This window comes from Chrysemys picta, chromosome 22, assembly GCF_011386835.1.
Source record: "Chrysemys picta bellii isolate R12L10 chromosome 22, ASM1138683v2, whole genome shotgun sequence".
Taxonomy (NCBI): Eukaryota; Metazoa; Chordata; order Testudines; family Emydidae; genus Chrysemys; species Chrysemys picta.
In genome coordinates this window covers 22,878,619-22,900,843 of record NC_088812.1, presented here as the reverse complement: position 1 = coordinate 22,900,843, position 22,225 = coordinate 22,878,619, and the positions used below count along the sequence as shown (strand labels likewise).

Here is a 22,225-nt window from a genome sequence, read left to right as displayed (position 1 = left end):
AAGTCATCGGATGATATGCATCCGAAGAAGTGGGCTATAGTCCACGAAAGCTTATGCTCTAATAAATTTGTTAGTCTCTAAGGTGCCACAAGTCCTCCTGTTCTTCTTTTTGCGGATACAGACTAACACGGCTGCTACTCTGAAACCAACCAAAGTCAGTTTCTTTCAGTCTGTTTTTTTCCTCCAGGCAGTTTGTTACTGCTCAACTCTTGACTGGGTATTAATTGTCTCGTTGTTCTAGAGTGGAGTGGAGAAACCAGTGACACCAGGGGAAGCGACCACCCTGTCACTAGGGTTTGACTGGGGCTGTGTTGTATAGTGACTATAATTGGCATATATTTGTTTGAGGGTTTTGGTGAGCCACCGAACTCGGTGTAAAAACACTGCTTATATTTTGCTCAGTTTCAAACTTTTAGTCTAGATTTTTAACTGTAAAACCAGAAAGCTGCATTTTGGTTTTTTTTAAATGTCATAAAATATGATTAAAAAAAAAGAAAGTTTTTATACCTAAAAGAAGTGGCTGAGAGGAGGGCAAGTGGAAGCGGCAGTTTTGGAAAGGCTCCTTCCACCACCGACCAAATCTCACTAGCAGCGGGCGTTTTCCCATGCGCCTTCAGTGTGTGTTCTTTTCATTTTATTCTATGAACCGTTAAAACGTTATGTGCCATAAATACCCACTATACAGTACAATACTGGTGTGTCCGTATGGGGTGAGCGCTGGAGTAATTGATTGGTTTTACTTAAATACGGTGAATATGCATTTGGTCTGTACTGATCATGGAATAAACTCATCTCTTTTTTTTTAAAAGATGGTGTCGTACTGACATTTCTTTGAATCCTATTTGTGATTAAGTTGTTTAAAGGGGTGAGGATTGTTGAGGAAAGGTTGTCCCTATCTTCCGACTGTGCTCTAGGGGAAAGGAAGGAGTTCTCACGCTCCTGTCCCCATCCTGGGGGGAAGCTTGTCCTAGGTAGCCAGTGTGCATTTTCCCTCCTAAACGAGGGCTAGGAGAGCTGCCATGCTAAAGCAACACAATCCTGGACAAGGTGTAGTGAGGCTGAACTTGTGTGAAGGCTTCATCCTGCTGTTGGCCCCCCTCTCTCACCCAGAGGGCGCATCAGGGCCCCAAGCACTGACACCCACAGCGTCTCAGACAACCAGTGCAGTCCCTTCCCAATTTCTGAGATTGTGATGCAGACGTAGCTGACACTATGTAAAGCAAGCACAAGAGCCTGCCTGACTCCAGAGTGACGTTTGTCCCACCGAGCAAGAGCTGGGATTCTCCAAGCCTTGGCCAAGCTATTCATTTTGAGAGCTGATGGCTTCCATTGATACTTGCTTGCTGAGGTTTGAATGTGGGGGTTGGATGATGGGGCGGGAGGGCCTTCTCTTCACATTCCAGACCTACTTCAGTGTGAGAACTGGGTGCAGCTATCCCTGAGAAGATCCAGTCAGGACAGGGGACAGATTAGCCGGCACTAGTTTGGATAAACTCCACTTTGCTGTTGTCTCAGTGACCAAGCAAGCGTTGAAATAGCAGCCTCGGGTTGTAGGGTTTGACTGTCTGCCATAAGTGACTTCAGTGTTTTCGAAGCTACTTTCTTGTCATCCCTTAGAGCTCTCTGCTGCCAGTGGGGAGGGAATACGTTTAAAAGAAATCAGCCTGTTAAGTTTCTCTTAGCTAACATGATCGACCTAGTGATGTGTGAGCCGGCTGGGGTAGTGGGGAGGCTGCAAGAAAGTCTAGAAATCCATCCCATAAACCTGCCCAAGTCCACCCCCTACCCCCCACTCTAATGAAACAACACTCAGTCAAACCTGACAGGCTCCTCCCGATCGAAACTGGTACTGACCAAGAGAATGGTCAGGACATGCAAGTCTCTCATCTCTGTAGCTCTTAATCTCTGGCCTCCCCACTGTGCTATCCTTAGTCGCAGGCAAGACCAGAGAAGCAGAGTGCAGGATTTGTCTGGTGATGGCATGAGGAATAGTTCTTGATTCTATCTGATTATCATAGGGAGCTTATTAACTGCATCAGGTGAGGATCTGTCTGGGCTTGGGAATGTAGAGCCCCACTTTTCTGTTGGCTATTTCAGGAAATCATCCCAGTGAACTGCCTGTCTCATTAGAGCCCCTTGGTGTCTCTACTGGAAAAGTCCTGATTTCCTTTGCCTGGGAGAACCTGCACCAGGGAACTTCACTAGCAGCTGATCCTGCTGCTGTTGCAAAGAGAAACCCAAAAGAGCAGCATCCCTGTTCTCCTTGCTTGGCAGAGCCCAGGCCAGACCAGTGACTGGCTGCAGCTTAGCCTCAGAGCTCAGTGGGTTTGTTTAGATGAGATGTGCCAGTGTGGATCAACAAGTGGTGGCTGCCTTTAACTTTAAAATACAACTGCAATCTGAAAGGTCCCAGTATCCTGTGCTCATGCTAGTGGCCTGGCCAAGATCATTGCATGCTGGGACTTGTAGTATTCTTGTGAGCCAAGGCCCCCCACCCATGATGATAATGGACACAACTGGCATCATTTTATGCAAATTAGGAGCCACCCTTATGTTGCTGGCAAATGGTTGATGGGGCCTCAGGTTGGGCAAAGTGTGGGCAGGCTCTCTTGGCTTGGGCAGATTCTCTATGCTGTGCCGAGCAGGGGAATAGGGGTTATGCTTGATTTTACTCTGATCCCCAAGAATTGGCAGGAGCAAAACCTCATGGCACTGTAGGGCATGGAAGAGAGGTAGGGAACGTGCCATTCCCATGTCCCGAGGGCTAGGAACAGTCACTTCTTACAGTCCTTTCCCAAGGCTTCAGCTGCATCCTGTGTCACAGTCTGTAAATTGCCTCTGGATTTCAATCTTTCTTTGGTTGTGCATAGTGGGGGAAATCTGAACCTTTGGCTTCTCCTCTAATCTCTTCCAACGATGTCTCTTGAACCTCACGCAGAACCATGGGGTGAGCTGCTTCCATCTCTCACCCTTCTTGGGCAGTATTCCTCTTTCCACGCTCTCTCCTCTTCTTATGAAAGCACTTTGGGTGATCATCTCCTCCCTCCTTTAATTTTAAGCTCAGGGTTTCCGGGTATTTTTAAGTGCACATCCGCTGTAAGAGTGACCACACACACACTCATCGCAATTGTACATAAAATCCACCACATTGCAAACAAGAAAACAAACCAATTGGAAGTGCTGGAACTTCTAAGAGAGCACCCTAGGTTGTAAAATAAAGAAAACAAATATTATATAATTTATATGTATGCAAAGAACAAACCCCCCTGTATCTAGTCAATAGCGATATTAGTCCTTTTTTTAATGTTCAGCCCTTTTTTGCATTTGAAATTTGCCAAACCTTTATCGTCAGTAGCTAATAATTCGGAGTAGCGGTAGCATTTTTTAGACTGGTGGGTTAATCCAGTAGTCTGTTTCTTTCCCTTTCTTGCTCACCTCTGTATTGTTTGCAAATATCTGGAAACGTTTACAGGTTGCACCTACATACTCTGTAACTTTAAATATTTTTTTAAATTGTACTCTTCTTGTTCTATTCTGTGCATTTTTTTGTTTGTTTTTACACGTCGCCGAATGATGACCATAACGTGGTATCTTTAGCTGGAGAAATGATTCCTTCAGGTTTTTTTCTGCCAAAGGTGGTTGTGGGTTTTTTTGTTTTGGTTTGGTTTTTTTGCTATTCTCATGGTTTTTTTCCCTGTTTTACTGTGTGTGTTTATAATTGGGTTGTAATTCAGATGATACACTATTTAATTTCCCCCCACCCCATCCCCTTGTGTATGATTTAACAGTTATGGACATTAGAATGCATCTTCTTGCTATAGAAGTCTAGTCTAAATGATGTAATCCTGGTTATTTTCTCCTCCTCTTTAATCCTGTACAAAAGAATAAGAGAAACGTACAATCCCACTGTACTTTTTGCACGGAACGCTTGGCAAATAATTCTGTCAGTGAATTTGAGACTTGTATTAAACACTTTAGACATTTGTAGAAGGGAATTCATAGAGTTTTCACTTATATACTAAAGGTTTTTTTGTGCGGTTCTCATTGCAAAAATAAACATTTGTACTGAATATAAAGCTAAAACTACTTTGTCTGAAATTCTATCTGGTTTTCTGCATTGAGACTGGATTCCCCCCAAGACTGCAATAGTGTTTGGGCCCCAGCTCCATAAAGGGCTTATTGCAGGATCGACACCTTAATCATCGCGTTTTATATTCCAAAAACCAGCTAACATGGCTAAATTGCAACAGTGCCACCGACCTCATTGATAAAAACCCCCAGCGCTTAAAGCAAGGCAATGGATAGTGCTGGCTATTCTAATCTGTTTGCTGCCACCTGGTCAACAATGCACTGGCCAAGAGTCTTCACAGTGATGAAGGGGGCCCAACAGGAGACCCCTTGAAGGAGCCTAGTTTCATGTAAGTGCTAGGTACCCCCTCTGAAAATGTCACTCCTGTAAGATATATTGGAGCATAAGCTTTTGTGGGTGAATACCCACGTGGTGGAAATTTCCAGAGGCAGGTATAAATATGCAGGCCAGAATCAGTCTGGAGATAACGAGGTTAGTTCAATCAGGGAGGATGAGGCCCTCTTCTAGCAGTTGGTGTGAAAACCAATACGTCTGTTAGTCTATAAGGTGCCACAGGACTCTCTTGTTGCTTTTTACAGATCCAGACTAACACGGCTCCCCCTCTCATACTTGACTCCTGTAAGATATCACAAACTGGCACCTAAGATCTTAAGTCTGGATTGAATCATGACCATCCCCCTCACATGGGCAGTGCAAGCTTCCTGCTGTCCTGAAAGGCTCTGCTCCTTGCTCTAAATGCTTGTGTTTTGGAAATGGTGCGATATTGTATGAAGTACGTTGTGGTCGTTCAACACCTGACCGAGGGTGCAATCCCTGGCCCTGATGATGTCAGTGGCAACACCCCCAAAGAGTCACACAGCTCCTTTCACTATGAACATTGAGAAGGAAAATCCCAAATAAGTGTCAGCCCCAAGACTAGAGCTCAGTTCTCATGGCTTCACAGCTGATGCCACCCAGTGGGGCCATGTGACCTCCCTGCCATGTTACTGACCTTCTCTGGGCTTAATGTCTGAGAACATGGCTAAGGGCGCTCCATTGCACTTGCACAGCACGCTGTTGCCTACATATCTCAAAGTCTTTCACAAAGGTGGGTGAGAATTGTTAGCTCCATTGTGTGGTGGCCTGAAGTCAGCGATTTGAAGTCTGTTGTGGGAGGCCCTGTGCTCTGTTGGCTCAGACCTAGAGCTGCTGCCATCGAGAGCAGAGCTCTTTTCCCCATTCTACCCTGCATTTTCTATGTAACCTTTTTCCAAGTCACTTACGCTGCCTATCTCTCTGTTTCCCCCCACTGGAAAATGGGCTGTGGACATTTCCCTGGGCCAAGGGGCGTTTGGTGGGGAACACAGCAGGAGAAATCATTGCACAAGATCCTAGAGTAGCCTTCCACTGAAATGTCCCGATTGCAGTTTGCAGGTGGGAATCATCCCCAGCACTGGGGGCGGGGGGGCCTTCTGCATCAGCTTGATTGAAAGAAAAGTGCATCTAAACAGACATGGGACTGTTGAAAACTGCCCCCTGGTGTGTACCAGCTACCACTCCCCCTGGGGTTCCAATGCCACCCAGGGATGAAACAAAGGGGGGCTGGAGGGGGGGGGCACAAACATCAGGCACATAACAGGCTTCGTAGGCATTAATCCCAGACAGCACATCCCCGGTGTGATCACCGTTTGGCCACCCATGACACAGACCTCTAAACATTTGACAGCTGGATTTTTAGTGTTTAGTTTCGATCTGAAATTCCTTCTGCTTCCAAGCACTGAGCTGCATGGCCCAGCTGAGCCGCTTCAGCTGCTGACGGCCAGTGTAAATAGCATGTGGCCAACTTGGGTGATAGTTGGTATTTGCCATCGTTGGGAATCTTTATCCCTTCCCCATAAGGTTCAATGAGTCTACACCAGGGGTGTGCAAACTACGACCTGCGGGCCATTTTAAGCCAGCCAGTGAGCTGCACCACGCGGCTCGGCCCCGCTCCGGCCGGGGCGCTGGGTCGGGGGCCGCACCACACAGCTTGGGACTGCTCCGACACTCCGGCTGGGGCGCTGGGTCAGGGGCCGCACCACACAGCTTGGGACTGCTCCGACACTCCGGACGGGGCGCTGGGTCAGGGGCCGCACCACACAGCTTGGGACTGCTCCGACACTCCGGCTGGGGCGCTGGGTCGGGGGCCGCACCACACAACTTGGGACTGCTCCGACACTCCGGACGGGGCGCTGGGTCGGGGGCCGCACCACACAGCTTGGGACTGCTCCGACACTCCGGCTGGGGCGCTGGGTCGGGGGCCGCACCACACAACTTGGGACTGCTCCGACACTCCGGACGGGGCGCTGGGTCGGGGGCCGCACCACACAGCTTGGGACTGCTCCGACACTCCGGCTGGGGCGCTGGGTCGGGGGGCCGCACCACACAACTTGGGACTGCTCCGACACTCCGGCTGGGGCGCTGGGTTGGGGGCCGCACCACACAGCTTGGGACTGCTCCGACACTCCGGCTGGGGCGCTGGGTCGGGGGCCGCACCGGTGGCTTGGCCCTGCTCCAGCCGGGGTGCTGGGTCAGGGCTGCACCACACTTGAGGTAAGTGCCGCCCAGAGCCTGCACCCCTGAGCCTCTCCCCACACCCCAGCCCTCATCCCCCTCCTGCCCTCCGAACCCCTCTGTCCCAGCCCAGAGCACCCTCCTACACCCCAAACTCCTCATCCCCAGCCCCACCCCAGAGCCCACACCCCCAGCTGAACCTGCACCCCCTCCCACACCCCAACCCCAATGTTGTTTGCCCACCCCAGTCTACACTTTAACTAAAAGTACCTTTGTTAGTCCAAAGGCTGGTCAGCCCAATAGCACATTAAATGATTATATGAATGAATTGTCCCCACCTAAATACTGTAAGGAGCCATCAGACACTTACAGCAGAGTCAGAAATAGAACCCATCACATCTTCCGGGTGTTTCGTGGTTTTGGCTGTCGACGGACCTGAGCTGCTTTTCCTAACTTACCCCCTACACCCCTTGCCCGTGGGTTCAGCTGCACTTGGGCTGTGTCTGCCTGCAACTGCTTGCATAGCACTCACTAGTGTGGAAGCAGGGAAAAAAAGAGAGCGTTTAAGTTGCCATTTAAATGTAAGAAACCGAGGCAACTGTTGGCCTAAGTCTTAGCCTAATATCGCGAGACCTGTAGAAGCCGGGCTCATGTCAGAAGCGAGTGGAAAACAGCAGAATAGTCAGTGTGGCCCAGCCTTGAGATAACGATGTTTTGAGAAAAGAAAGTGAGTAAATACTGGACTAGATAGCAAACAGCCTAAATAAAATGCAGATGTTTTTAATTAATGCACGTCACAAAGAGGTATAAATACTTGTGTGATTTTGTTGTACTTTGGAGAAACTGAGGCAGGGATGCTCTCTGCCAGCTGTATTCTTCCCTTGCAATTGCTTGAATAAAGCTGTCTCTGATTTTGTTGCTTCCAACCTGAGAGTGGAGTTTTTCTTCCACGATTCTCAACTGTTTCTGTGCATAGCAGTTACAGCTAGCGCCTACTAGGTCTCTGGCTCTGACAGGGAGTCCCTAACCTCCCCAGAAAAGGTCTAATTTGCCTAACTTCACCTCCTGACTCAGGCACCATTTTACTAGCAACCCCCTATCCCTGCCCATTTCTCAAGACCTTGATAGTGCCTTGTATTCCTTCAGCCATAAAGACCCAGCTCCCAGAGTCGGGATTATGGGTGAATCACAGATTTCATTTAAATATGAAAAGCAGGTTCTTCAAGTGATTATGTCCGTTCTACATTAGGTATGTGCACACCGTGTGCACATTCGCCAGAATTTTTTTCCATAGTGATATCAGTCAGGCCAGCTCTAGTGCCTTTTGGTGCCATGTGCCATTATAAGGGGCACTGCCAGCCCCGCAGCCTCTCAATTCCTTCTTACCCCCCGTGACAGTCACTAGAACAACTCTTGCTTCAGCAAGGTGTTGTTCAGTGGTTTCTCTTCAGCCTAGTTTATTAGTCTTAGTTTTAGTAGTAATGTAAATAACATTGGTGTAGATAGAGCTCCCTCTCTTAGCATAGAGGGGCTCCCTTTGCCACTGGGGCTGGGTATGTCCCTGTCCTCCAGCTTCAAACCCTGTGCCTCCTGCAGCAAGTCTATGCTGGGGAGCGACCCACACTCCAGCTGTCTGAAGTGTCTGAGAGAGGCTCACCTATGAGAGTGTTGTCAAATCTGTTGAGACTTTAAGCCTCGTACAAAGAAAGACAGGGAAGCTAGACTAAGGGCTATCCTAATGGAAGCCGCACTTAGGCCGGTGTCTGAGCCAAGCCAGGGGCACCGAGCACCTCGGCTTCAGTGCAAAGTGCCCCTCCAGCACCGCACATGTTTCTTGGCACTGTTCTCCATCTCCAGTGACAAGAAAGAAACATAAGCAACGGTCTGAGAGGGGATGCTCTCCGGTCCCAAAAAAGGACAAACAAGGTGAGTTCAGTGGAGTGTGACCCATGTCAGGCCACTCCTCCACCTCCGGTGCCCTAGCGGCACCATTGACTCCACCCTGCCCACAGGTGCTGTTGAGTCTGGAGTGGGATCACCTGTCGATGCTGGGGAGTCATTGTGACGCCAGCAGGATCACGGTGCCTTCCACCCTGGAGGCCTTTGCAGTGGCAGGGACCTACTGTCCCTCCCGGTACTGGCAATGGGACAACCACTGGCTCCCATGAGTGTGACGAGCAGAAGGAGCATGGGGCTTCGAGCTCTTACCTGGCACCAGGGGCCTCAGTACTGACCACAGGCAAACCGGCCTTCTTGTGGTTGACAAGGTCTTCCCTGATCCAGCACTACCCATCCTACATCCCTCCTGATCCCAGTGTAGGTCTACCTGCCGGCACCTGGCCTGGAGAACAATGGCCAATGCAGGTCCACTGGCCATTCTGGAACCTGTGGGGCTTTCCCCCCAGTACCAGGACCACCATCCAATCATTCCTATTTGCTTGTGTCCAAAAGGAGGGCCCCTCCACCTCACCATTCTGCATCTGACCCAGTCTCTGGTACTGAGCCCAATACCAACACACAAGATGTGGGCCTGGGGAATGTAATTGGGGCCAAACAAGAGAAGGAAGACCCCACTGGTTCAGGCCTCTTCCTCTTCCTCCACAGATGAAGCTGTCTTGGGACCGAGCTGCTTGGTGCCACAAGATGACTTTAGAACCCATCGGGAGCTTCTAAAAAGTGAAGCTGCTAACATGGGGCTGGTGGTGGAGGTACTCAAGGAGTTAGCGCATAGCCTCATTGACATTTTGTCCACAGCAGTCCCATCCAAGGTTGCCCTACTCATTAACAAGGATGTTATGGGTCCGGTCAGGTCCCTGGGTGGCACACTCCATCTTCTCTGCCTCCTACTTCAAAGAAGGCAGAAAAGAAATACTACGTGTTGACCAAGGGATACGAATACTTGTGTTCTGGCCCTCCTCCTGGGTCTCTTGTGGTCACAGCAGCCAATGAGAGGGACAGGCAAGGCCAGGCAGGCAGCAGAAGAACTTAAGGAAGCTAGACTTGTTCAGCAGAAAAATGTATTCGCTGGCTGGGTTACAGCTTCGTATTTTCAGCCAACAAGCCCTGCGTGGGAAGTATGATTACAATATGCGAAACTCTATGGCCAAGTTTAAGGACACTCTGCCTCAGGACTCCAGCCAAGAGTTTTCCATCCTGTTAGAGGAGGAGAAAACTGTAGCCAGAGCCTCACTCCAAGCAGCTCTGGATGCAGCTGACTCAGCAGCCAGAACGACGGCTTCTGCAGTGTTTGTGAGGCAATGCTCCTGGCTTCAGCCCTCGGGGCTACCACTGGAGCGCCAACAGTCAATCCAGGACCTCCCATTCGAGGGGACCTCCCTCTTCACAGAGCAAATGGGGACACAGACAGCTCCATGGTCTGAAGGACTCCTGGGCCTCTACTCCCCAGCTCCTTCGAGGAAGCATTTCATGCCCCAGCAACCAGCCCACTTCTTGACTCCACTACTATGTCAGAACCTGTTCGAGAAAAGGAGCAGGGGTTAGAAGCGTAGGCAACTGCCCCAATCCACTTCAGCCACACTACCAGGGTCGCACAGATCCTCAGGGATCTTTGGAAGGTGTACCTGAGGGCAATATATCAGTTCCAGCCTTGGATCCTCCGCGCCCCCCCTCCCCCTTTTTTTTATTTTCAGACCAACTCTCCTACTTCAGTCCGGCATGGTCCCTCATCACCTCGGATCGCTGGGTGCTGAGTATGGTGGCGGACAGTTACCCTTCCATTTTCTTCTACCCATCCCTCTTAAGGGACCCGTCTCATGTTCAACTTTTAGCTTGAGGTACAAGCCCTCCTACGGGTAGGAGCTGTGGAGGAGGTGCCCCAGAACTTGAGAGAGAGAGGGGTTTTACTCCAGATATTTCCTAATCCTGAAGGCCAGAGGGCATCTTTGACCCATCTTGGACCTGCGTCACCTCAACAGTTATCTCAAGAAACGGAGGTTCTGCATGGTCTCCCTGGATCCAGGGGACCGCTCTTGACTTGAAAGATGCATATTTCCACCTTGTCATCTTCCAAGGCCACCGAAGTTTCCTCAGGTTTATCATAAACCAGACCCATTATCAGTTCACCATCCTCCCCTTTGGTCTGTCTGCAGCCCCTCGGATTTCTACGAAATGCACGATGATGGTACCCGTACCTCAATGATTGGCTAATAAAGGGCCACGCAAAGGCTCAAGTGAAGAACATCATCAGCCTGGTCCAAGCCACCTTCTGAGCACTGGGCCTGTTGATAAACGAGCAAAAGTCAACATTCACTCCAGTCCAGAGAATAGAGTTTATTGGGGCAGTTCTAGACTTGACCCAGGCCAGAGCCTCCCTTTCGGAGGCTCGATTCTGGAGAACATTGGATCTTGATATCCAAGGTCGAGCCCACCCCATCTTGACAGTCTGGTTCTGCCTCAAACTTTTGGAACACATGGCCATGTGCACTTACATGGCACGGCGCTCAGTGCTGCACCTCAGACCCCTGCAGACTTGGTTGGCCTCGGTGTGCTCACCAAATCCACTTAGACTTGGTGCTTATAATTCTCGCCTTCCTTAACTGGTGGAAGAACCCACAGTCAGTAACTGCAGGCATTCCTTTCGTTACCCCCCCAGTCTTCAGTGTCTTTAATTTTGGACACATCTGATCTAGGTTGGGGAGCTCACCTCAAACCCCTCAGGAGACAGGGCCTGTGGTCTGAGGAAGAGCTCTCCCTACACATAAACATCAGAGAGCTCAGAGCAGTCCTCTTAGCTTGCCAAGCGTTCCTTCTCCAGATCATGGGCAAAGTAGTACGAATGCTAACGGACAACACGGCAGCCATGTTCTACATCAGCAAGCCGGAAAGAGCGCGCTCCTCCACCGTGTGCCAGGAGGCTATCCACCTGTGGAACTTCTGCGTGAAGCACGCCATCCACCTCGAGGATTCCCATCTTCCGGAAGCCTGGACGCCCTGGCAGATCACCTCAGTAGATCTTTCTCCTCTCACCATGAGTCGTCCCTTCACCCAGAGGTGACCAGATACGTCTTCCAGAGGTTGGGGGTCTCCCCAGGTAGACCTGTTCACAACCAGGCTGTTGCCTGACCCAGAACTGGGCCCCGAGATGGCAAACAGGGGGTTCGTCGCCCGGTGTGCTTGGCACCAATAAAGACACCGAGGGGAGAAAGCAAGCCAAGTTTATTTCAGAGCTCTGAAATGGCACTAGGAGACCAGCATGTCTCAAATCCAGTGCAACAAATACAAACAACTTTTACCTTTTATACTTCAAACTGTTTGCATACATCTCTTTGTCTGGCTGTTCCCCCTTACCCCTCCCTTCCAGACAACTGTTACAATAAGCTCTACATAAGCTTGTGAGAAAAGGAGAGTCAGGACAAAACTGGGAGGAAAGACCAAACCAGTATCTTAGATGCCTATATACAAATGCGAGAAGTATGGGGAATAAGCAGGAAGAACTGGAAGTGCTAATAAATAAATACAACTATGACATTGTTGGCATCACTGAAACTTGGTGGGATAATACACATGATTGGAATGTTGGTGTGGATGGGTACAGCTTGCTCAGGAAGGATAGACAGGGGAAAAAGGGAGGAGGTGTTGCCTTATATATTAAAAATGTACACACTTGGACTGAGGTAGAGATGGACATAGGAGACGAAAGTGTTGAGAGTCTCTGGGTTAGGCTTAAAGGGGCAAAAAACAAGGGAGATGTCATGCTAGGAGTCTACTACAGGCCACCTAACCAGGGGGAAGAGGTGGATGAGGCTTTTTTCAAGCAACTAACAAAATCATCCAAAGCCCAAGATTTGGTGGTGATGGGGGACTTCAACTATCCGGATATATGTTGGGAAAATAACACAGCGGGGCACAGACTATCCAACAAATTCTTGGACTGCATTGGAGACAACTTTTTATTTCAGAAGGTTGAAAAAGCTACTAGGGGGGAAGCTGTTCTAGACTTGATTTTAACAAATAGGGAGGAACTCGTTGAGAATGTGAAAGTAGAAGGCAGCCTGGGTGAAAGTGATCATGAAATCATAGAGTTTGCAATTCTAACGAAGGGTAGAAGGGAGAACAGCAAAATAGAGACAATGGATTTCAGGAAGGCAGATTTTGGGAAGCTCAGAGAGCTGATAGGTAAGGTCCCATGGGAATCAAGACTGAGGGGAAAAACAACTGAGGAGAGTTGGCAGTTTTTCAAAGGGACACTATTAAGGGCCCAAAAGCAAGCTATTCCGCTGGTTAGGAAAGATAGAAAATGTGGCAAAAGACCACCTTGGCTTAACCATGAGATCTTGCACGATCTAAAAAATAAAAAGGAGTCATATAAAAAATGGAAACTAGGACAGATTACAAAGGAGGAATATAGGCAAACAACACAGGAATGCAGGGGCAAGATTAGAAAGGCAAAGGCCCAAAATGAGCTCAAACTAGCTACGGGAATAAAAGGAAACAAGAAGACTTTTTATCAATACATTAGAAGCAAGAGGAAGACCAAAGACAGGGTAGGACCACTGCTTAGTGAAGAGGGAGAAACAGTAACAGGAAACTTGGAAATGGCAGAGATGCTTAATGACTTCTTTGTTTCGGTCTTCACCGAGAAGTCTGAAGCAATGCCTAACGTAGTGAATGCTAATGGGAAGGGGGTAGGTTTAGCGGATAAAATAAAAAAAGAACAAGTTAAAAATCACTTAGAAAAGTTAGATGCCTGCAAGTCACCCGGGCCTGATGAAATGCATCCTAGAATACTCAAGGAGCTAATAGAGGAGGTATCTGAGCCTCTAGCTATTATCTTTGGAAAGTCATGGGAGACGGGAGAGATTCCAGAAGACTGGAAAAGGGCAAATATAGTGCCCATCTATAAAAAGGGAAATAAAAACAACCCAGGTAACTACAGACCAGTTAGTTTAACTTCTGTGCCAGGGAAGATAATGGAGCAAGTAATTAAGGAAATCATCTGCAAACACTTGGAAGGTGGTAAGGTGATAGGGAACAGCCAGCATGGATTTGTGAAGAACAAATCATGTCAAACCAATCTGATAGCTTTCTTTGATAGAATAACGAGCCTTGTGGATAAGGGTGAAGCGGTGGATGTGGTATACCTAGACTTTAGTAAGGCATTTGATACGGTCTCGCATGATATTCTTATCGATAAACTAGGCAAATACAAATTAGATGGGGCTACTATAAGGTGGGTGCATAACTGGCTGGATAACCGTACTCAGAGAGTTGTTATTAATGGTTCCCAATCCTGCTGGAAAGGCGTAACGAGTGGGGTTCCGCAGGGGTCTGTTTTGGGACCGGCTCTGTTCAATATCTTCATCAACGACTTAGATATTGGCATAGAAAGTACGCTTATTAAGTTTGCGGATGATACCAAACTGGGAGGGATTGCAACTACTTTGGAGGACAGGGTCATAATTCAAAATGATCTGGACAAATTGGAGAAATGGTCTGAGTTAAACAGGATGAAGTTTAACAAAGACAAATGCAAAGTGCTCCACTTGGGAAGGAAAAATCAATTTCACACATACAGAATGGGAAAAGACTGTCTAGGAAGGAGTACGGCAGAAAGGGATCTAGGGGTTATAGTGGACCACAAGCTAAATATGAGTCAACAGTGTGATGCTGTTGCAAAAAAAGCAAACATGATTCTGGGATGCATTAACAGGTGTGTTGTGAGCAAGACACGAGAAGTCATTCTTCCGCTCTACTCTGCTCTGGTTAGGCCTCAGCTGGAGTATTGTGTCCAGTTCTGGGCGCCGCATTTTAAAAAAGATGTGGAGAAATTGGAAAGGGTCCAAAGAAGAGCAACAAGAATGATTAAAGGTCTTGAGAACATGACCTATGAAGGAAGGCTGAAAGAACTGGGTTTGTTTAGTTTGGAGAAGAGAAGACTGAGAGGGGACATGATAGCAGTTTACAGGTATCTAAAAGGGTGTCATGAGGAGGAGGGAGACAACTTGTTCACCTTAGCCTCTAAGGATAGAACCAGAAACAATGGGTTTAAACTGCAGCAAGGGAGGTCTAGGTTGGACATTAGGAAAAAGTTCCTAACTGTCAGGGTGGTTAAACACTGGAATAAATTGCCTAGGGAGGTTGTGGAATCTCCGTCTCTGGAGATATTTAAGAGTAGGTTAGATAAATGTCTATCAGGGATGGTCTAGACAGTATTTGGTCCTGCCATGCGGGCAGGGGACTGGACTCGATGACCTCTCGAGGTCCCTTCCAGTCCTAGAATCTATGATTCTATGATTCTATGAAAACTTTCTCAGTCTTTGCGACCTTGAGTTAGACGCCTGCAAACTAACTACCCCGCTTCTTATCTCTATTATTTCTGCTAGTGTGAGTGAAACTGCAGCCATCTGCTAGAAAGCTGACATTACATTTCTGCTTCAGCCTACTTCAGAGCATGTCAGCAGTTAGCATAGAAGTAGGTGAGAGTTCCCAAGATGGAGTCACTGTGGTTCACAGACCCAGAGCAAAAGAGTTTCATCGGCACTTTTGGCCTTCCACTCTCCCGAGTTACCTGGTAGCTATGCCTAGTGGACCCCAACAATCCCTCCTTTGAGAACACTCAACAAACCTTTGTCAGAGTTTTCTCATACTCTAAAGACAGAATGCGATTAAGCTCCATGCAATCAGGATTATCAATGAGAGAATATAAGGGAACTTCTGGGGTATGGGAGGTACAAATCTTACGTATGAGCACTTTACAGCAAATGAGCAAAAGAACAAGAACAAAACATACCACAACACCTGTGAGCAAGATGCAAACAATGCTTCCCCCTATATCCCCTAGTTCTCCTAAACCACGTATCCAACCCCAAAGGGAATCCAAAATAGTGGGTTCTCCTTCCTGGGCCTTCCACTGGTTAAAGGCCCGTTCAGCTGACAAGATGTGCTTGTTAATGTCCTGTGAAAACTCTGGGACATAGGTACAACACTCTTCTCCAATAAGGGCACATACAATTACAACAACCCAAATGCCCAGAAGATAAGAAGAATTGTTGACACTAAACAAGTCAAAAAATAACAAGACCAAATATATAGGCCAGGTCGGCCTTCTGTGAGAAAATAAAACCAATGCTCAGGGTTCTCGCGGGGAGTATGCTGTGACTGTTCAGAAAGATCACAACGCATTCCCAGTGACCCTTACTGTCTTTTGAATAACAGCTTAAGTCCCAAATCGTCGTTAGCAGTCTTCTCCATAGGCTGGACAGTCCACTGTTTAGGAGCGGGCACTGCTTTCAGTCGAGAGTGATGAATCCAGTTCTTGTGTCCTTCGACCTTTGCCGCTGTATGGATGACAAGCAGGACGGTGTGGGGTCCCTTCCACTTCTCTTGGAGAGGCTCGTCCTTCCAGGTCCGCACGAGAACGGAGTCACCAGGCTGCAGGGAGTGGACCGGAGTATCCAGCAGAAGAGGCTGTGAATCTTTGGTGTACCTGTGAAGAGAAGAAAGAACAGCAGACAGAGAGCACATGTACTGAGACAAGAAACCACACCCCATCTCCCACTCCCCTGCCAGAACTGGGGTACCATTCACAGGCCATGCTCTTCCAAACATAATCTTGAAGGGACTAAGCCCTATCCTACCCTTAGGGAGAGCACGAATGCGAAGTAACACAAGGGGCAAGGCATCAGGCCACTTAAGAGAGGCCTCCTGACAGACCTTTGAGAGGTGTCGCTTGAGTGTCTGATTTGTGCGTTCCACTACTCCACTGGCTTGTGGTCCCCAGGGTGTGTGAAGCTTCCAGGGGATTTGCAGAGCACTTGATATCTTTTGAACCACTTTGAGATGTGAAATGTGTTCCATTATCAGATTCCATCCACTGAGGAAGGCCGAAGCGAGGAATGATTTCCTTGACAAACTTAAGAGCCACTGTTTTGGCAGTGTTGTTGCGACGTGGGAAGGCCTCAGGCCATCCCGCTGAATCGATCCACTAAGACGAGAAGGTACCTGTACCCTTGGGTCCTGGGAAACTCAGTAAAGTCTATTTGCCACACCAATCCTGGGCCTGGGGTAGGTTCCAGGGTGGCTGGTGGCACTGCTACTCCTGGTCGAGGGTTATTCTTTTGGCAGATTAAACATTCAGCTTGTACCTGTGATGCTAAGGGTTTAAGTCTAGAGGTTAGAAAATATTTATTCATGAGCTGGGTAAGAGCCTCTCTGCCTGCGTGTGTGGTTTGATGCAGTTTCTGCAACACTGGTCAAATCAAGCCCTTGGGCAGGAGGATTTTTCCCTCTGTGGAATAAAGCCATCCCTCCTTTTCCTGGAGACTGAGACTGTGAGCCAGGTTTCTGTCCTCTTGGGAGTACTGAGGGGCTGCAAGCTCACCCACTGATGGGATGAGGGCATGCATTTGGGCATTCTCCTCAGTTGCTGATTTCAGGGTAGCAGCTCGCTTAGCTTCCCTGTCTGCTCTGGCATTGCCCTTGGTTATGTCTTGATCTTCCCTTTGATGGGCTTTGCAATGCACCACTGCTACTGCTGAGGGGAGTTGTACCGCTTCTAAAAGCCGGAGAATTTGAGACCCATGCTTGACCAGAGAGCCTTGGGCTGTTAGCATTCCCCTTTGCTTCCACAGACCAGCGTGAGCATGCAATACCCCAAAAGCATACTTTGAGTCAGTAAAGATATTAACCCGTTTGTCTTTTGCCAGCTCGAGGGCACGAGTCAGGGCCACTAGTTCAGCAAGCTGGGCAGATGTTCCTGCCGGTAAATTCTCAGCTTCCACGGTATCATGAAGAGACACAATAGCATAACCTGCCCTCCTTTGCCCATCCACAACAGTACTACTTCCATCTGTATACCATTCCAAGTCAGCATTTGGGAGTGGCTGATCTTTCAGATCTGGGTGGCTAGAATACTGAACATCTATGATTTCCAGACAGTCATGTTCCTGCTTTTCTGTCTCTGGTAGCAGTGTAGCTGGATTCAGGGAGGGACAGATCTGCAGGGTGACTTCAGGATTCTCTAACAGCTTCGCCTGGTACCGAGCAACCTGAGCCTGTGTGAGCCAAAGACCACCCTTAGTGTCCAGCAAGGCTTGGACCATATGGGGAACATACACTTGCACAGTTCCTCCCAGTGTCAGTTTTTCAGCTTCCCCAAGCACTAGAGCAGTAGCTGCGACCGCCCTCAAACAGGCTGGCCATCCCTTTGAAACTTGATCCAGTTGTTTAGAAAAGTATGCCACAGGACGTTTCCAGGCACCTAATAGCTGGGTAAGCATTCCCAAAGCTACCCCTTTTCGTTCATGCACATACAGTTGGAACGGCTTAGATATATTGGGCAAACCCAGGGCTGGAGCTTCCATTAGCTTCCTTTTCAAGATTTTAAATGCCCTGTCCGCTTCTGGGGACCAGTGAAAGGGGTCATGTTCCGCTCCCTTAACACATTCATACAGAGGTTTAGCCCACAGTCCAAACTCTGGAATCCATATTCTGCAAAAACCTGCCATGCCCAAGAATGCCCTAAGCCGTTTACGGTTGCTGGGGATGGGAACTTGGCAGATAGCCTCCTTCCTTTCGTTTGAGAGCTGTCTCTCTCCCTGCCTGATGTGAAATCCCAGATATTGAACCTCTGAAAGAGCAATTTGGGCTTTGCTTTGAGATACCCTGTATCCTCGCAGTCCAATAAAGTTTAGGAGACTCACAGTAGCTCTGAGACAAGGGATTAGACTCACAGCAGCAATTAACAAGTCATCTACATATTGCAGCAGGAGGGCTCTGTCTGAATTATCCCACTCCTCCAAGTCTCTGGCCAAAGCCTGTCCAAACAGAGTGAGGGAATTTTAAATCCTTGAGCCAATACTGTCCAACAAAGCTGCTTTTTAACCCTTCTGTTGTCCTCATTATGCCTTGCAGTATTTTGCAGATCTCATAGTTGCTTGGTCACATTCAGGCCCCCCTTTCTCTTGGTTGTCAACCAAGTCTTGGCTGTGTACAATGTCCTTGGATAGGGCCAGCATGACTGAGCTTGCTAGCTGTATTTTCCTCTCAGTTAATTCATTCTGTTCTCTTTTTCCTTCTCCCTTTCTCGGCTTCTTCTAACTTACAAAGGAACCTTCCACTCTTCACTCATACACCTTTTCTCCAACCATTAACACATACACATTGCCATCATACACCTTTCCAGTAACATAACTTCTGTACAGAGCTTTGAAGCAACAAACCAGGACGAGCACACTCACTTCTGAGGATTCCACTCTGTACAACCTCTGGCGTCCAATAGCTTTCCCTTTTAAACCTGAAATGCCTTCTCTGTCTTCCTTCTCCTCAGCCTTGGCTATAACCTGATTCCGCTCCACTTCAGACAACAGGGTTCTCATAAGTATATTACAATCATCCCAGTCAGGCTTATGGCTAGCCAGACATCCTTCAAAGATAGAAATGAACTTGCTTGGATTCGTTGAGAATTCTCCTGCCTCTGCCTTAAAAGCAGCCAGATGTACAGGGTTAAAAGGTACATGCGAGTATACAGACACTATCTGTGCCTGGTCGTTCTTGTGTTCCCGGACGGGCTACCACACTCTCAGTAATCAACGGATACAATCCCACGAGGGGGGTTCTCTCTGGAGCCTGTGGGGGTGGAGGAGCCGAAGGGGACACCGATTCTGGCATTACAACAGTGGGAGGGTTCTGGGGTTTAGCAGCCGTTACTACCGAGCCTGTCGGAGTCAAATGGCACTTGAGCAAAATGTCAGTCCTATTTCTTAACACCATGAACGTATACGCATAGAGATGTTCATTCCATTTACCTGTTCTCTGACAGAACAAAAGCAATTGAAGGATCGTGTTGTAATTAAGTGATCCTTCCGGTGGCCACCTTTCTTGGCACTCTAGCTGGTACTGAGGCCAATCAACTGTACAGAACCTTTTCAATTTACTTTTAATCAACTGATCAGATCCAAACACTTTCCAGTTCACCAGAATGCATTCTAAGGGTGTACACTGTACCCTGCCGGCTGTACTCTGTCCCTGCCCCATACCAAGGGAGACTCTGGGCGTCCCCAGGTCACAACAGGCAGACACTGGGCGTCCCCAGGTCACAACACATAAGTCCCCACTGGACTGTTCCTACCTTATCCAAGGGTCCGGTTCTGCACCGTCACCGTCGCCCTATCAACGGGACCGGTTCCCCACCGTCGCCCGCAGCTGCTTCTCCACTGTCTGTGTGCGTTGCACCATTGTGCCCTCCGGGGTCGAGCAAACCACGTCTCTGCCGAGGCCCCCGATGAAGTCACCGGTGAGCGCTCTGGGCGTCGGTCGTCGTCGTAATCCGTCGGCCACCAGGAGGGATCCGGGCAAGGCTAAATTTCAGCCTCGAGCCCCACGTTGGGCGCCAAAACTGTTGCCTGACCCAGAACTGGGCCCCAAGATGGCAAACAGGGGGTTCGTCGCCCGGTGTGCTTGGCACCAATAAAGACACCGAGGGGAGAAAGCAAGCCAAGTTTATTTCAGAGCTCTGAAATGGCACTAGGAGACCAGCATGTCTCAAATCCAGTGCAACAAATACAAACAACTTTTACCTTTTATACTTCAAACTGTTTGCATACATCTCTTTGTCTGGCTGTTCCCCCTTACCCCTCCCTTCCAGACAACTGTTACAATAAGCTCTACATAAGCTTGTGAGAAAACTTTCTCAGTCTTTGCGACCTTGAGTTAGACGCCTGCAAACTAACTACCCCGCTTCTTATCTCTATTATTTCTGCTAGTGTGAGTGAAACTGCAGCCATCTGCTAAAAAGCTGACATTACATTTCTGCTTCAGCCTACTTCAGAGCATGTAAACAGTTAGCAGAGAAGTAGGTGAGAGTTCCCAAGATGGAGTCACTGTGGTTCACAGACCCAGAGCAAAAGAGCTTCATCGGCACTTTTGGCCTTCCACTTTCCCGAGTTACCTGGTAGCTATGCCTAGTGGACCCCAACAAGGCCGAACAGGAAATGTAAACAATTTTGCTCGCTTTGCAGACACAGCCCGGCACCTTCTCAGACGTCTTCCTGCTTCCACGGACAGAGTTCCTATTCTATGCATTTCCTCCAGTTCCTCTGGTGCACTAGGTCCTTCTGAAAGTCAGGTGGGACAAGACAAGGGTTAGTCTTATAGCCTTCGCGTGGCTGCGCCAACGCTGGGTTGACACACTACTCGACTTGTCAGTGGCGCCCTGGCTGCTGCTCCCACCCCTCCCGGACCTGCTCTGACAAGATCACAGCTGCTTACTCCACCAAGTGGAAGCTCCATGGTTGAACCTGGAGGAACAGGCCTGTTCGGAGCAAGTTCACCAGGTTTTGCTAGGTAGTAGGAAGCCGTCTACTAGAACTATTTACCTGGCCAAGTCGAAGCATTTCTCAGTATGGTCTTCCCAACAAGGTCTTTGGCTGACTCGGTCTTCCCTCCAGTCTGTGCTGGAATACCTGCTCCATCAGAAACAACAAGGCCTAGCCCTTGCTTTCATCAAGGTACGCTTAGCAATGATCTTGGCCTTCCACACTCCGGTGAGCGGTAGGTGGGTCTTCTCACATGAGATGTCCATTTGCTTCCTTAAAGGTTTAAAAAGACTTTACCCTCAAAGTTGCAAACCAATTCCACCATGGGACCTAAACCGGATCCTGTCAAAACTCTCAGGCCTTCCCTTTGAACTGCTAGCATCAAGTCCTCTGCTGTACCTCTCCTGGAAGGTTGCCTCCCTGGTGGCAATTACCTTGGCCAGAGGAGTCTCGGCAATCAGGACCCTTACGTCAAAACCACCGAACATGGTGTTCTTCAAGGACAAGGTTCAACTACGCTCCCACCCAGCATTTCTTCTGAAGGTGGTCTCGCAGTTCCACAATAACCAGGCTATTTTCTGCCAGTTTTCTTCCCGAAACTGCACAGGAATTCAGGGGAGCGGTGTCTTTACTCATTGGACATTAGATGTGCCCCAGCCTTCTACATTGAGAAGACCAAGCCATTCCGTAAATCCATGCAACTTTTTGTGGCAATAGCAGATAGGATGAAAGGCCTACCAGTTTCAGCCCAGAGAATCTCATTTTGGATAACCTCCTGTATTCATGCAGTTAGTTTAGTGGTTCTAGTTAGTGTTAGTTGTCAGTACAGAATTAGATGCTCGTGAGAGGTTTGAATTTTTTGCTCTCCCTTTCTCCTCCATTTTTTCTAGGGAACTTGTTTGGCCTGGGTGGGCAGGCCTGGTTCACCAGGTTTCAAATGATGCCTCTTGTCGGGAGACTATCCAGATCAGCAACAGCCACTCTAAGTGTATCCCGTGTTTGGGGGAGTCCCATATCTCCCAGACATGTCACTCGTGCCTGGCTCTGAAATCTAGAGTTCGGAAGCAGGTCGCAGGGAGAGTTCCAACTTCAGAAGCTTCAATTGGGTCTTCCAAGCCAGGTCAGTAGACATACACCAGCACATCTGTCTCCAGACTGATCCAGTGCCCCTCTGACATCAGCTAAGGTCTTCCCTAAGAGGGGGAAGACTTCAGAGGACTCAGTGAGGGTCCAAAGAGGAGGAGTTTGGTCTCCCACCGCAAGAAGCCAGCTCCCAAAAGGCCCCAGTCTCCTGCTAAGTCTATGGTGTTAGAGACCTCGAATTCTCAAC

The 22,225-nt window shown here is 48.6% G+C and overlaps 1 long non-coding RNA gene across 1 annotated transcript; it reads right to left on the bottom strand.

The window, feature by feature from the left end:
- Positions 1-11,780: 11,780 nt before the first annotated feature.
- LOC135977153 (uncharacterized) lies at positions 11,781-20,551 on the bottom strand. Its single transcript, XR_010594504.1, has 2 exons — positions 19,710-20,551; positions 11,781-16,067 (listed from the first exon to the last, which is right to left on the bottom strand). It is a non-coding gene; the product is annotated as an uncharacterized LOC135977153 (long non-coding RNA).
- Between the last annotated feature and the right edge of the window lie 1,674 nt (positions 20,552-22,225).